The following is a 13,575-nucleotide window of genomic DNA, read 5'->3' as shown; positions in this document are numbered from 1 at the left end:
CCCTGCTGTGAAATGTACCTGTGCCTTAGAGGGATACGAGCCACAAAATGATCCACTTTCAAAGGTACATTGGACAGAGCTTTGGAAGAAGACAACATCAGAGAAGGCACATTGGATCAGGCCCATGCCCCCTCCAATCCAAAGCTCATGGTGGCAGTGGCCAAACCCCAGGTGCCATGTGTCAAGTGCTGACAAAACTCACAACAAAACTTCTATGAAAAGAAAGCTTTAATGGAAGTTATCTCTAGTTACTATAACTCAAGAAGTCAAATCTGCCAACCGGCAGAACTATAAGCACTTATCAATACAATTCTCCCACCCAAATCTTGAGGGTTCCCAAGGGAGGGGAGCCCCCTCTCCCAGGTGCCATCACAGGCTTCCTACCAGAGGTGTTGAAATTCACACGGCCTTGAGCCAGCCGGCGCTGACTTGTTGATAAAGCCTTTAGCAGGCACAACAGGATCCTTGTTACAATGTTTTTCAAAGAGGGGGGAACATATGCAGAGTGAACAGGCAAAGATCAAAGCAAACATTTCAAAGCAGGCAACTACAAAGCATAGTTACATGGGAACAGAGAATAGACATGGGTTACAGGAATAAGGCACAATATGCATAGGCAAGATGGAGTCACACAGGCCCAGTATTCCAAGATCATGGCAGAGAACAGGTACTTATCCTGACACAGAACAGGTACTGATCCTGACACCATCAGGAGGTCCTCCAGTAGGGCCAGACCTCCTGAAGCCTTCCCTCTGCAGCCCACCAAGCTCCAAGGAGACAGAATATCCCTTCCCCAGATAGAGCATTCCACCCATACCTTGGGGGTAAGAGCCACTCCTGGGCCTCTGTTCCAATCTTTCTCGAAGCTATCGATGCTTAGAGCCACCACCAATTCCTGTGGCAGGGAATTCCATGTGCTAATTCCTCTTTGGGTGAAGAAGGACTTCCTTTGTTATGGGCTAAGCCTCCTGGCAAATAGATGGGGAAGAAATGGAGATAGTGACAGATTTTATTTTCCTGGGCTCCAAGATCACTGCAGATGGGGACTGCAGCAAAGAAATTAAAAGACGCTTGCTCCTGGGGAGGAAAGCTATGGCAAATCTAGACAGCATCCTAAAAAGCAGAGACATCACCCTGCCAACAAAAGTGCGTTTAGTCAAGGCTATGGTCTTCCCAGTTGGGCGAACAAACCGGTCAGTCCTAGAGAAGATCAGCCCTGACTGCTCTTTAGAAGGCCAGATCCTGAAGATGAAACTCAAATACTTTGGACACCTCATGAGAAGGAAGGACGCCCTGGAGAAGAGCCTAATGCTGGGAGTGATCGAGGGCAAAAGAAGAAGGGGACGACAGAGAATGAGGTGGATGGAGTCACTGAAGCAGTAGGTGCAAACTTAAAAGGACTCCAGGGAATGGTAGAGGACAGGAAGGCCTGGAGGATCATTGTCCATGGGGTCGCGATGGGTCAGACACGACTTCGCACATAACAACAACAACAAAGCCCGCTGATCAGTGATTTCATAGGATGCCCAGGAGGAGAGTGAGAGGGAAAGGACTTCTTTTTCTCCCTTCTCTATCCCATGCGTCCCTCTGTCCCATGACCCTCAATCCTTATTTCTCCAAGCTAAGGAGCCCTATCCTCTTTCACCTTTCTTCCTAGGGAGAGTGTGCTCCATCATTCCACTTGCCCTTTTCTGCCCCCTTTTCAATGCTAGAATACCTTTTCTGAGGTCCAGTCACCAAAACTGTACATGGTGCTCCAAATGAGGCCATGCCATAGATTTAGGTTGTCAATTTGTTTTCAGTCTCCTTCCGAATAATCTCCTGGACAACATTTCCCTTTCTTTAGTTGCCTTCATACTTTTCAGGGAGTTCTCTATCAAGACTCCAAGATCCTTCCATCCCACTTCTGACTCCATCAAGGGATACCGTATTTCTAAGTGAGGGTTTTTGGCAACAATCTGCATGGCTTTGCACTTGCCTACCTTGAACCTCATTTGCCATCGATGCCCACTCGCCCACCTGTGAGAGATCTCTCTGGTGCACCTCACAGTGAACAACAGTGTCATCTGCAGATTTAGCCTCTTCACTGCACCCTCCCAACTCCCCAGGGGCAATTTGTGGTGAAGTGTGTATAGTCTAATTGTTTCTGGCCACTTTTATCCACAGGGATTCCAGTCCCAGCTGGAGACGAGCCCACGGAATCTCAGGGGCAGGCCGGAGGCTCTAGCAAGTGACTCCATCTCCACTCCCACGAAAAAACACCCAGCATTTGTGAGCAAGCAAAGTGCTTCATGCACAGATTGGCCCAGGGTCCTCCCCTGCAGGAGCTGAGAGTGAGACTGCAACACAGGAGGACATCATGCACCTGATGTCCGCTCTCTGCTCACTGGAGCAGCGGGTGTTGGGCAGACGTAAGTGGCTCCCCATCCCGCTCTCTGTGTTCCATGGTGCCATTTGACTGGCACAGAGGAGTCTCAAGCATTCCTGTTTTCCCTTCCTCTGCATTATCAGCAATGGAGAACCGCATGGCTGGCAACAGGCAGGGCTTGCGTGCTCTTAGCCGGGAAGTGCGTTCCCTGCGCGCTCAGATAGAAGCCATGTAAGAGTCAAGTGTTAAAATCCAACGTGTACAGAAGCCTGTTGAAATGCTTTTTGTAAATAGCCCTGTAAATACTTTCAATGTAGTTTTTTTAATTAATGGTATAAGGGTTTTTAATGTATTATTATTTAGTCTGGATTTAATTGAATTATTGTTTCTGAACACACTTGTTTTGATTACGGTTGTTATGGATTAAGGCGGCAAAACCAAACTCCTGACTTACCAGCGACTGTCAGGTGAGGCTGCCTCAGCTGAGGCTCAGTCGATTGCTACACCAACGGGTGCCTTCCAGGTGAACTGAGTACAATTTGGGGTCAGTGTGGCTCCTGGCATATCCCAGCAGCTGAAGGAAGATCTCCCGAAGATCATCCTGAGGGTAGAGCCTTCTTTTAATGATGTCCTGGTGATGGGCGCAATGGAAAGGTGTATTCATTCATTCATTCATTCATTCATTCATTCATTCATTCATTCATTCATTCATTCATTCATTCATTCATTCTGTTTGTAGCCCGCTACTCTCTGGGGATTCGTGGCAGGGTACAATATAAACATGATAAAATCCCATCCCATCCCACAACACCAAAACATCAAAAGGGTCAAACAAGATTGGCGGTATAATCCCTCCCCCCATCCCCACAGCCATCCACCTCCCAGGGTGGGGTACACTGGATGCTATTGCGTAACCTGAGGAGGGCCCCCCATTTTTTCTGGCTCTGACCACAACCAAAGACCTAGCGGAAGAACTCCATTTTTCAGCCCTTGTGGAACTGTGATTGCTCCATCAGGGTCCTCAGCTCTCCTGGGGGCTCATTCCACCAGCCCGGGGTCAGGACTGAAAAGGTCCTATCCCTAGTTGAGGCCAGGTGTGCATCTTTGGGATCAGGGACCACCAGTAGATTAGCACCTGCAGAGCAAAGTGCCCTGTGGGGGGCATAAGGAGACAAGCGGTCCCTCAGACAGGCAGGGCCCAAGCTGCAAATGGCCTTCAAGGTTAACACCATGACCTTGAACTTGATCTGGGCCAGCACAGGCAATCAATGTCTCATTATAGGCTGGGTATGGATCCTTCTACGTGTGCCAGTGAGTACCCTAGCATCTGCAGTCTTTGGCAACTTACAACCCCTGCCCCCAGCCTAGTTTACAAGATCAGCCTCCCTGGACAGCCGGTGCCCACGGAACGCCCTCTGCTGATGTCACTATCCCGGGGTTCCGGCATCCGTGGCAAAGGAGGAGGCAAAAGATGCTTCCAGCAGCCCTTTGGGCTCACTTGGCTCACTGTTGCTGGACAGAGCACTACAAGAGAAGAGAGGAGAATGGGACCACCAGTAGATTAGCATCCGCATAACAAAGTGCCCTGTAGGGGGCATAAGGAGACAAGCGGTCCTTCAGACAAGCAGGGCCCAAGCTGCGAATGGCCTTCGAGGTTAACACCATGACCTTGAACTTGATCTGGGCCAACATAGGCAACCAATGCCTCAGCATAGGCTGGGTATGGACCCTTCAACGTATGCCCGTGAGGATCCTAGAAGCTGCAGTAGAAGTCTGGGATTCCTTGTAGATGCAGATGAAATACATTCGACCCCTGACAAGTTTCATGCCATCCCGGTGGGACCTGCCCCGTGGTCCAAGTGAAAGCTCTAGGTGTTCCTGGGGCTCCCTAATTTGTCACACTCGTGCCTGCCTCATAGATCAGTGGTGGCTTCGTCCACTGCCTCTCAAATCCATCTAAAGCCCCTTTTCCCTGAAGAAGAACAATCAGCTGGTCAGCCCGGATTGCAGTTATTGTTGGGTTCATGAAGAAAAGGAGATCAGTCTGAACTTCTTTACGATCACCAGCCCCTCTGGACATTGGCATCTCTAGCAATGAATGAAAGTCAGATGTAGATAGGGGGAGGGTCAGTCTAATAGACAGCATAAGTGTTGTACCAGGATCTTGCAGAACTTCATGGAAGATCTCAAAGGGGTTCTGGGTGTGATCCCTTATTTTGGTGATGTTTTGCTGGCAGGGAGCTTGGTCCATGAGTTTGCTGACTGTGAAGGAACCCAAGGAATTCCACAAATGGGATGCCTAGACGATATTTTTCCCACTTCACTTTGAGACCGGTGGTGTTGAAACAGTGCAGGACTTCACAGATGTGTGATGACAAAGGAAGATGCCTGTTTCCACCAATTCCTGTGATGTGGGAGTGGTCTGGTGATGTCACATCTGGTGGGAGTGTCTGGATGATATCTCCTCTGGTGGCACATTACTTCCAGAATGTGGCCCCCCTTCCCATTCCCTCCAGGCCCATCATTAGCCATTTGGGGGGGGGGGTCAACATTAGGTCATATCACCCAGTAACATATTAACAAATATATTAAAAACTAATTCCCACCCATTTGGGAAACCCTGGCCCATCAAGAAACCCCAGGGTTTCACAAAACCCTGGTTGAGAGAGCCTGGATTAATAGCTTAACAACAACCCTTCAAGGTTGACTTCACCAAATTACTTGCTGATTGCAATTCCAACAGTCACAATCTTGCACAGGACTAGCACATACGATGGCCATCTGGCCAGTTTTTGACATGGCTGGAATTTTCCCTCTTCTGGCCAGTTGCAAGGAAATAATTTTTGTTTCATATGGAGGGAATACAGTTGAGGCCAGTTTCCAACGATGTTCTGCCTTTAAAGGCAAAGGAATTTTCATGCCTAGCCTAGGAGCTGATATTAATTCTCCTTTTCAACCCAAAAGCAACATAAATATTGCCTTTGGATGCCCTTTCCTCTTCCTTGTTCCTCCTGGTAGCTTCTTAGCTAAAGAAAGGAGGATGAGCAAGGGCAACATAAAAATTAAAAATAAACAGAAATAACGCAGCAAGGCACAACCCCTTCCATGGGAGCATATTGCAGTGCAGTAAATGGCCAGCAGAAAAACAGCCAGAAATGCTTATTTCTGTGATGCTATAGGGCATTTCCGCACATTAGTAAAAATAGCATCGCACCCACAGAATGGCAAAGCGCGACATTATATTGACTCTCCGTTGGAAATAATGGACGGATGGGGGCACCCTTTCCCGAAGCCCCTAGATGTGTAACCCTTGGACCAAACATTTTGAAAGAGCCTCCCAGAGCTACCCTGAACGTTTGGAGGCTATACTTCAAACCCCATCCCCCCAGGCCCCAGGAAAGTAGGGAATGCCGACACTCCCATTACAGTCTATGGTGGCATTGACATCCATGGGTGCTGAAGCCAAAATGGCTGAGTCCTTTGATAAATGAGTTAATTAATATCGTTCCTGATTTTTTTGGGGGTGAGGGGGTGATGTATAGGAGAGTGAAATAATACTTTTTAAAATTATTGTTCTGTAAAGAGAAGCTTGGTGTACCAGACTAACAGAAGGCCCAGGAACTTGTTTTTGACTGCATCTGATATGTTCTATTCTCAAGGCCAGGAAAAATTGTTTATATCATGCCGTTGTTTATGTTACCGGAGGATTGAGATAGAAGGGGAAATTGCCTTTTGTAACCTTTTCCCGGTGACTTAGCACAATGGCCTTATTGGCGTGGTCCTGTGGGAGGTGCAAGGGGTGGAGACCCCAGGTTATTGGTTTGACCTGGGAAGCATCACCTTTCCCTGCCATCAATGGAATATTATAAAATCTCATGTAATCCTTTGTTCGACACACAGGCTTTTCTGGGACAATGCCCCTGTGTCATTTTGTTCTTCTGCAGTTGAATAAAATTATAAAAGGTTTTCCAGTCTAGTGGTCACTCTGTTTGGGTACTGCACACTAGGCAAAAGATTCCAAAATGCCCAGGCCAGGCCCTGGGCTATCAGGGGGGAGAAAACTTTCAAGATTAACGCTTTGTTGAATGAAATATTCTTTTATTTCTGCCATCGCCTACACGCGTATCTGCCTATTTATTGCTCCAGGAAGTTTGCCTTTTTTATAAAAGTAATTCTCGTCCCCAGGAACAAGGAAGAGGGAGGCAGGTGCAAGGGTGAGGCGCTGCAGAGCCTCCATACCTGTGACATTGGAGTGTCCAGTGTGGGAACCAGAAGGCTGCACCTGCAGTGCTACTCTTATGTTCTTACGGGGACATATCTCCTTCCCAATTCACCATGGCCACCAGGGTCAGCAGCACACACCTTTTCTTGCAATTGATGACGGAGGGAGAATGATAAAAACAACAACCCAACTATTAGGTCACCCTCCTGTTTTTTCTTATCTTAGTCAAAGCTCACCTGGCCCCTCCCTTGTGGCTTTTGCAAGGAGAAGCAGGGTTTTATCTCCCCTGCTTTGGATAAGCAAAGAGTGTGCAGCAGTCTCTGGCATGCTTTCTCGTGTTCTCCATATCTCAGGACGAGTGTATCCGCCTGCTGGTCTCACCCCTGTACTTGCCAGGGTATCGTGGAATGGTTTGTGGCACACCTATACCCAGAAATGGTGGAAGGTTTGTGCGATTTGAAGAAAAAACAGGGTTTAAATCAGCAAGCCGGTATTGATGGATTGCGGAGATGTATGCAGTGAGCTATCATACTTGGGGATTTGGGTGCCCCTGGGTAAGTTTGAAGTATGGGGGCCAGTGCCAAGGTGTGATTCAGGGATCCCCCAGAATTGCTGGTCATCTCCAGGCAACAGGAATCAGTTCCCATGGAGAAATTGGCTGCTTAGAAGAAGAAGAGTTGGTTTTTATACCCCACGTTTTAGTCCCTGAAGCAGTGTCAAAGGGGCTTACTATTGCCTTCTGTTCATCTCCCCATAACAGATGCCCTGTGAGGTAGATGGGGCTGAGAGAGCCATGACAGGACTGCTCTGTTAGAACAGCCCTAAGAGAACTGTGACTGGCCCAAGATCACCCAGCCGGCTGTATAGGGAAGAGCAGGGATTCAAACCCAGGTCATCAGATTAGCAGCTAATGCCATTATACTCCATTGAATCCCTCCCCTCCCTAATGGGGAGGCTCTGTGTAGGGTTGCCAGCTCTGGGTTGGCACTTTGGGGGAAGAGCTGGGCGTGGGCAGGATTTGGGGCAGGGAGGGACCTCAGTCGAGTATGGAGTCCATTTTCTCCAGGTAAACTGATCTCTATTGCCTGGAGATCAGCGAAAATTCCAGGAGATTCCCAAGTCCCACTTGAGGACTGGCAACATCTCAATAGCAGGGATTCCTAACCAGGGGTTCACAGGGATTCACAGAAGCTTCAGAAGGGGTCCACAACTATCCCCCTCCTTCCTTTATAGACTTGGCCACAAGCTAGGGAACTGACCATCTTTAGCTGACAGCAGCTTGGTGTAGTAGTTAGGAATGTGAACTTCTAATCTGGAGAGCCGGGTCTGATTCCCCACTTCTCCTCCTCCACATGCAGCCGGCTGGGTGACCTTGCACTCGCCACAGCACCGATAAAACTGTTCTGACCGAGCAGGAATATCAGGGCTCTCTCAGCCTCACCCACCTCACAGGGGGTCTGTTGTGAGGAGAGGAAAGGGAAGTGGATTGTAAGCCGCTTTGAAACTGCTTCTGTACAGAGAAATGGCATATAAGAACCAACTTCTTCTTCTTCTTCTTCTTCTTCTTCTTCTTCACTTGGAGGGGTTGGTAAGTAGGCCGTGGATGTAAAAATCAAAGGTAAGAAGTCAGTTGTGATATGGCATGGGGCTGCCTGTCTTCTTAGCGAAGTGAAGGGATGGATTCTCCAAAGGTCAGCACTCAGCTCTCCTTCCAAACCTCCAGTAAGCAAAGGCCCAACGGGATACATGATGAGTGGGTTGACAACCACCTAATGCTCTACTAATCTCCAGACAGTGTAGATCAGTAACACCAGGAGGAAATGGCTGCTTTGGGGGGTGGACTCTCTGTAGCGTCACTTCCATGATGAGATTCATGCCATCCCCAAATTCTGCCCTCTCCAGGCTCTGTCCCCAAATCTCTGGGGCTCTCCCATCCCAGGTCTGGCTATCATATATGGAACTAGCACACGGATGCAGATAGTGTGGGAATACGGGGGCTTAGGTACCCCAAGGGCTGGCCAAACTGTGGCTCTGCAGATGTCCATGGACTAAGCCAGGGGTGGTCAACCTGTGGTCATCCAGATGTTCATGGACTACAACTCCCGTGAGCCCCTGCCAGCAAACGTTGGCAGGGCTCATGGGAATTGCAGTCCATGGACATTGGAGGACCACAGGTTGACTACCCCTGGACTAAGCAACTGCTACGATGTTGCTTTCAGGGGCTGATTGTAATTGTAGTTAATGGACATCTGGAGAGTCACAGTTTGGCCACCCCTGGTTTAGTGGATCAATACACCACCCCCGCCCCAGCTGTTATTAACTTTTTAAGTAGAGAAAAAAAAGAGTCTCTCTTTTCCTGTCTCTTTTTTTCAATTGCAGTGGCAAAGTTCCTGGTATAGGTCCCTAGAGTGGGACAATGTCAAGGAAAGGCACTACTGAAGAGAGGGAGGTGAAAAGTCAAGAAAGGAGGGCATTCAACAATCACAAAACTGAAAGCATTCTGCCTTTCTTCTTATCACCTTCCCTTCTGAATGTCAATGGATAAATACAACGTTTGAGAGACCCAGAGTTCCCTGCAATGATTTCTCTTATCAAGGGTGGCGCTTTTACATGATATAGAAATCCGGATCAAGGAAATACCATTTTTCCTCGTAGTTTGGGGGATTCCCCTGACTTTGATTGGAAAACTTCACCCTCTGGAGACGTCCATTTGGACTCCTGTTAAGTCGGTGGGTTCAAGGTGGACACGGACACGGGGAGTGATTTGAGTTCCTGATTAGGACACCTACATGATGGTACAAACAGGCGACTGAACCAAAACTGAACTGAAACCGAACCAACAGTCTCCCCGAAACCTCAATTTATATACACGCACAGACAAAGGGATCTTCCCGCCAGTACGCCTGGGAGCGATCTTGTCAATAGTGGTGGCCAATATTCACTTTAAACTAACTGGATCCCACAGTCAAGATCTAGCCATGCATTGGCTAATTGCAGTGGAGATTTCCAGTCCTGCCTTGGACCTCAAACTGGGGCCCCATCCCTCCCGTTCCCAGGCTCATCACTGGCCATTTTGGGAGGAGGTGGGTGGGTCAACATGGCTGTATATTGTTACATCACCCAATAAATGTTTAATGATTTTCTTTAAAAAATTATCCAAATGAATTAACTCCCACCCATTTGGGAAACTCTTCCAAGGCTGTCCAAACCCCCCAGAGTTTCATGAAACTCTGGTTGAGAAAGCCCATTGCCAAGTCTGTTGCTCAGCGTGAAGCAGCTAGATGGAGCATTCCTGTTACTCCAGTTCTGCCGAAACTCTGTTGGCTGACCATCGATGCTCAGGGTTCGGGTTAAGATACTGGCTATTACCTATAAAGTCCTTCATGGCCATAGCATGGGAGCCTGAGTGGTGTAATGGTTAAGAGAGCCAGCTTGGTGTAGAGCGCTGACTTCTAATCTGGTGAGCCGGTTTGATTCTCCACTCCTGCTCCACATGCAGCCAGCTGGGTGACCCTGGGCTCGCCACAGGCTTGATAAAGCTGTTCTGACTGAGCAGTAATATCAGGGCTCTCTTCAGACTCACCTACCTCACAAGATGCCTGTTGTGGGGAGAGGAAAGGGAAGGTGATTGTAAGCTACCCGAAGGAGTTTCAAAGCCGCTTACATTCGCCTTCCCTTTCCTCTCCCCACAACAGACACCCTGTGGGGTGGGTGAGGCTGAGAGAGCCCTGATATTCCTGCTCGGTCAGAACAGCTTTATCAGTGCTGTGGCGAGCCCAAGGTCACTCAGCTGGTTGCATGTGGGGGAGCGGGGAATCAAACCTGGCTCGCCAGATTAGAAGTCCACACTCCTAACCACTATACCATGCTGGCTCTGGGAAGGCTGAACAAGAAACTGAAAGCACAAAAGAGACTTTTTGAAACCCCAAAGCATGTTTCGGCCAAGGTGGACCTTTTATTCAATACACAAATCAATTAAAACTAATGACATTTCCCTCATTGTTTGGGGAAACCCCAAGCCTGACCTATTCTCTCCCCCCCGTCCCTTTGAGTCCAAAGTCCGAGGCAGAAACAGGCAGACCTGCACAGTCAAATATTTACATCTCCAAGGGAATATGACATTGGCAATATCCTTTAGCAAGGGGGTGGTGGGGGAGGCAGGTTTCCAAAGACTTCTGTAAGATCCTGCAGTGGAAATAGACACACGGGGGCTCAGGGTTTCTCTCTTGCTTCTAATAGCAGCCAATATCTCTCTGTTGGGACTTTTGGACTGAGGTCGGACTCACTGGTCTGTCGTTTCCCAGGTCATCTCCCTTTTTTGAAAACTGGGATAACGTTTGCTCTCCTCCAGTCTTCTGGCACATCTCCAATCAGGCCGAAAGATAATGGGCAAAGGTCCCACAAGCTCTCCAGAAAGTTGTTGGAGCACTCTTGGTGCACACCATCTGGCTCAGAGGATTTGAACTCATCCAGTGCAGCCAGGTGTCTCTCGACCACTCTCTGTCCCTGTTAACTTGCTACCCAGACACTGTACCTTGCCTACCACCATCCCTAGATGTGTCTATTTTCTTCTGGGGAAAAAAAACAGAGGCAAGATAGGTACGGAGCCTTTCTGCTTCTCTCTGTCATCTGTCAGAGCCTCTCCACCTTCCCCCAACAGGAGGCCTGTTGATGTATTTGCCTTGTGTTTGTATCTCACATATCTGAAGTGGGCTTCCCTGGCCAGTCTCAGCTCACTCCCACCTTTGGCCTCTCTGATGGCTGACCTACAGTGCCTTGTATTCTGTAGATACGCTTCTTTAGAGGTCTATCCTGTCCTCCATTTATTGAGCATTTCCTTTTTCTCCCTTAGATCCTCCTGAAGTCCTCTCTTAATAGGTTTCATGGATCCCTTGCCATCTTTCCGTCTTGCTGGAATACTCATGTCTTGAGCACACAATAGCTCTTGTTTAAGGACAGCCCACCTGTCACTTGTCCCTTTCCCTTCCAGGATTCTGGTCCATTAGATGACTCTCATCGTGTCTTTAACATACACATCTGACTACGACGATGTGTTTATATATATACTAGTATCAAAGCCCATTTTAAAAATGGGCTTTGAAAGGGATCCAATGGGTAAGGAAAAGCCCAATGGGTCAGGGAAAGGCCCCCCCCCTCACCCATCCCCCCTGCTATGTTCCTGTTGGGCAGTGATGCCTCACTGCAGATGGGGACTGCAGCAAAGAAATTAAAAGACGCTTGCTCCTGGGGAGCAATCTCATGCATCTAAACCAGGCTTTTTCAACCAGGGTTTCGTGAAAGCGTCTTGACAGCCATGGAAAGGTTTCCTGGATTGGGTGGGAGTAAATTATGTGTTTATATATTTTTAATATGTGTTAAGCATTTATCAGGTAATATAACCATATATGGTCATGTTAACCTTGCCCCCCCCCCCCCCAAAAAGGCCAATGACGGGCCTGGAGGGACCCCGGGTGGACATGTCCACAGCTCTGCTTCCCAACCATATTCTGCATGATGGTGCCACTTCTGGGGTTTCTTGAAGCCTGAAGAATGTGTTAGTGGTTCTCAACGATAAAAACAGTTGAGAAAGGCTGATCTAAACTTTCTTGTTTATTGACATTTAGATTCAGGATAGTACCTAAAACACTGGCAACACTTTTTTCCCATATAGAAATCAACAGTTTAATATACTCAATGATTTTACAGTTTTGGAGGAGCCAGGAGAATTTACTGGAATTATTGAGAGGGGGCAGTGTCATTGATTTCTGTTTGGGTTCCCCAAGTCTTTTGCTCCAGATTGAGGGTGGTTGAGCTGCTGGGCTGTGATCACCTACCAATTGATGTGGACTAAGCATTGCCTTTTGGTTTCATATTTTTTATTTCATTTATTTATTGTTTGGTGAGAAGTTATATCAAACCCCGGAGACAGATCTCATCTGTTCAGGAAATGCCATGAAGAGAGCTAAAAATCCAAGGCTTTAAAATATTTGTCCTTCTCACAACTGCCAAAATTCTTATATCCCGATTCAATCATACAAGCAGAGGGGGGACACTTAGACAGTGGGTAGCTGGGCAGGGAGGCATCTGTGGGGAAGGGGGGCTGGCGTTCATCAGAGGAGCTGAAGGATCCCCTGGCTACCATCTGTCCAGGACCACCCAAAACCTGGAATTGGCCCTGCCCTGAACAGAGACTGCCAGTCAGAGCAGGAGCACCATTAAGGCCAATGGAGAGTAGGGGCAGCTTTAAGACCAACCAAGTTTAATTCAAGGTATAAGCATGCACACTTCCTTAGATACAAAGCTATGTGCATACGCATGAAAGCTTATCCTTTGAATCAAATTTGGTTGGCCTTCAAGGTCACCAATATGGCGTGAATACTGGCCTTGATGGACCCAGGGTCTGACTCAGTATAAAGCACCTTCACATGGCCATGTGAAGATCTGAGATGGTAACCAACCTTCCCCTAGAAAGGTGGTGTTCAGGAAGGTGCGGGACCTTGGTAGGTTGTAATTGCCATGCTTCCCAAACCCCTACCTGGAGATGAATTATCATCCAGGGAGATGGTCAATCCCTACCTGGAGGTTGTCAACCCTATTCCTACTCCTAGCAGCCTGATGTTACCCTTTACCCTGACTGCAGGTGAAGGTGAAGCTCTTCTTCCTTGTCTAGTTCCAGAAGTTTCCTAGGGAAGGCACCTTCAGACTTCTGTCTCACAGCTGCAAAGTCCTCAGCCACGAAGAAGAAGAAGAAGAAGAAGAAGAAGAAGAGTTGGTTCTTATATGCCGCTTTTCCCTACCCAAAGGAGGCTCAAAGCGGCTTACAGTCGCCTTCCCATTCCTCTCCCCACAACAGACACCCTGTGAGGTGGGTGAGGCTGAGAGAGCCCTGATATCACTGCCCGGTCAGAGCAGTTTTATCAGTGCCGTGGCAAGCCCAAGGTCACCCAGCTGGTTGCATGTGGGGGAGCGCAGAATCGAACCCGGC

The sequence above is a fragment of the Paroedura picta genome, chromosome 5, assembly GCF_049243985.1.
Source record: "Paroedura picta isolate Pp20150507F chromosome 5, Ppicta_v3.0, whole genome shotgun sequence".
Classification (NCBI taxonomy): Eukaryota; Metazoa; Chordata; class Lepidosauria; order Squamata; family Gekkonidae; genus Paroedura; species Paroedura picta.
The sequence above is the reverse complement of the archived record's forward strand: the minus strand, read 5'-3'. Positions refer to the sequence as shown.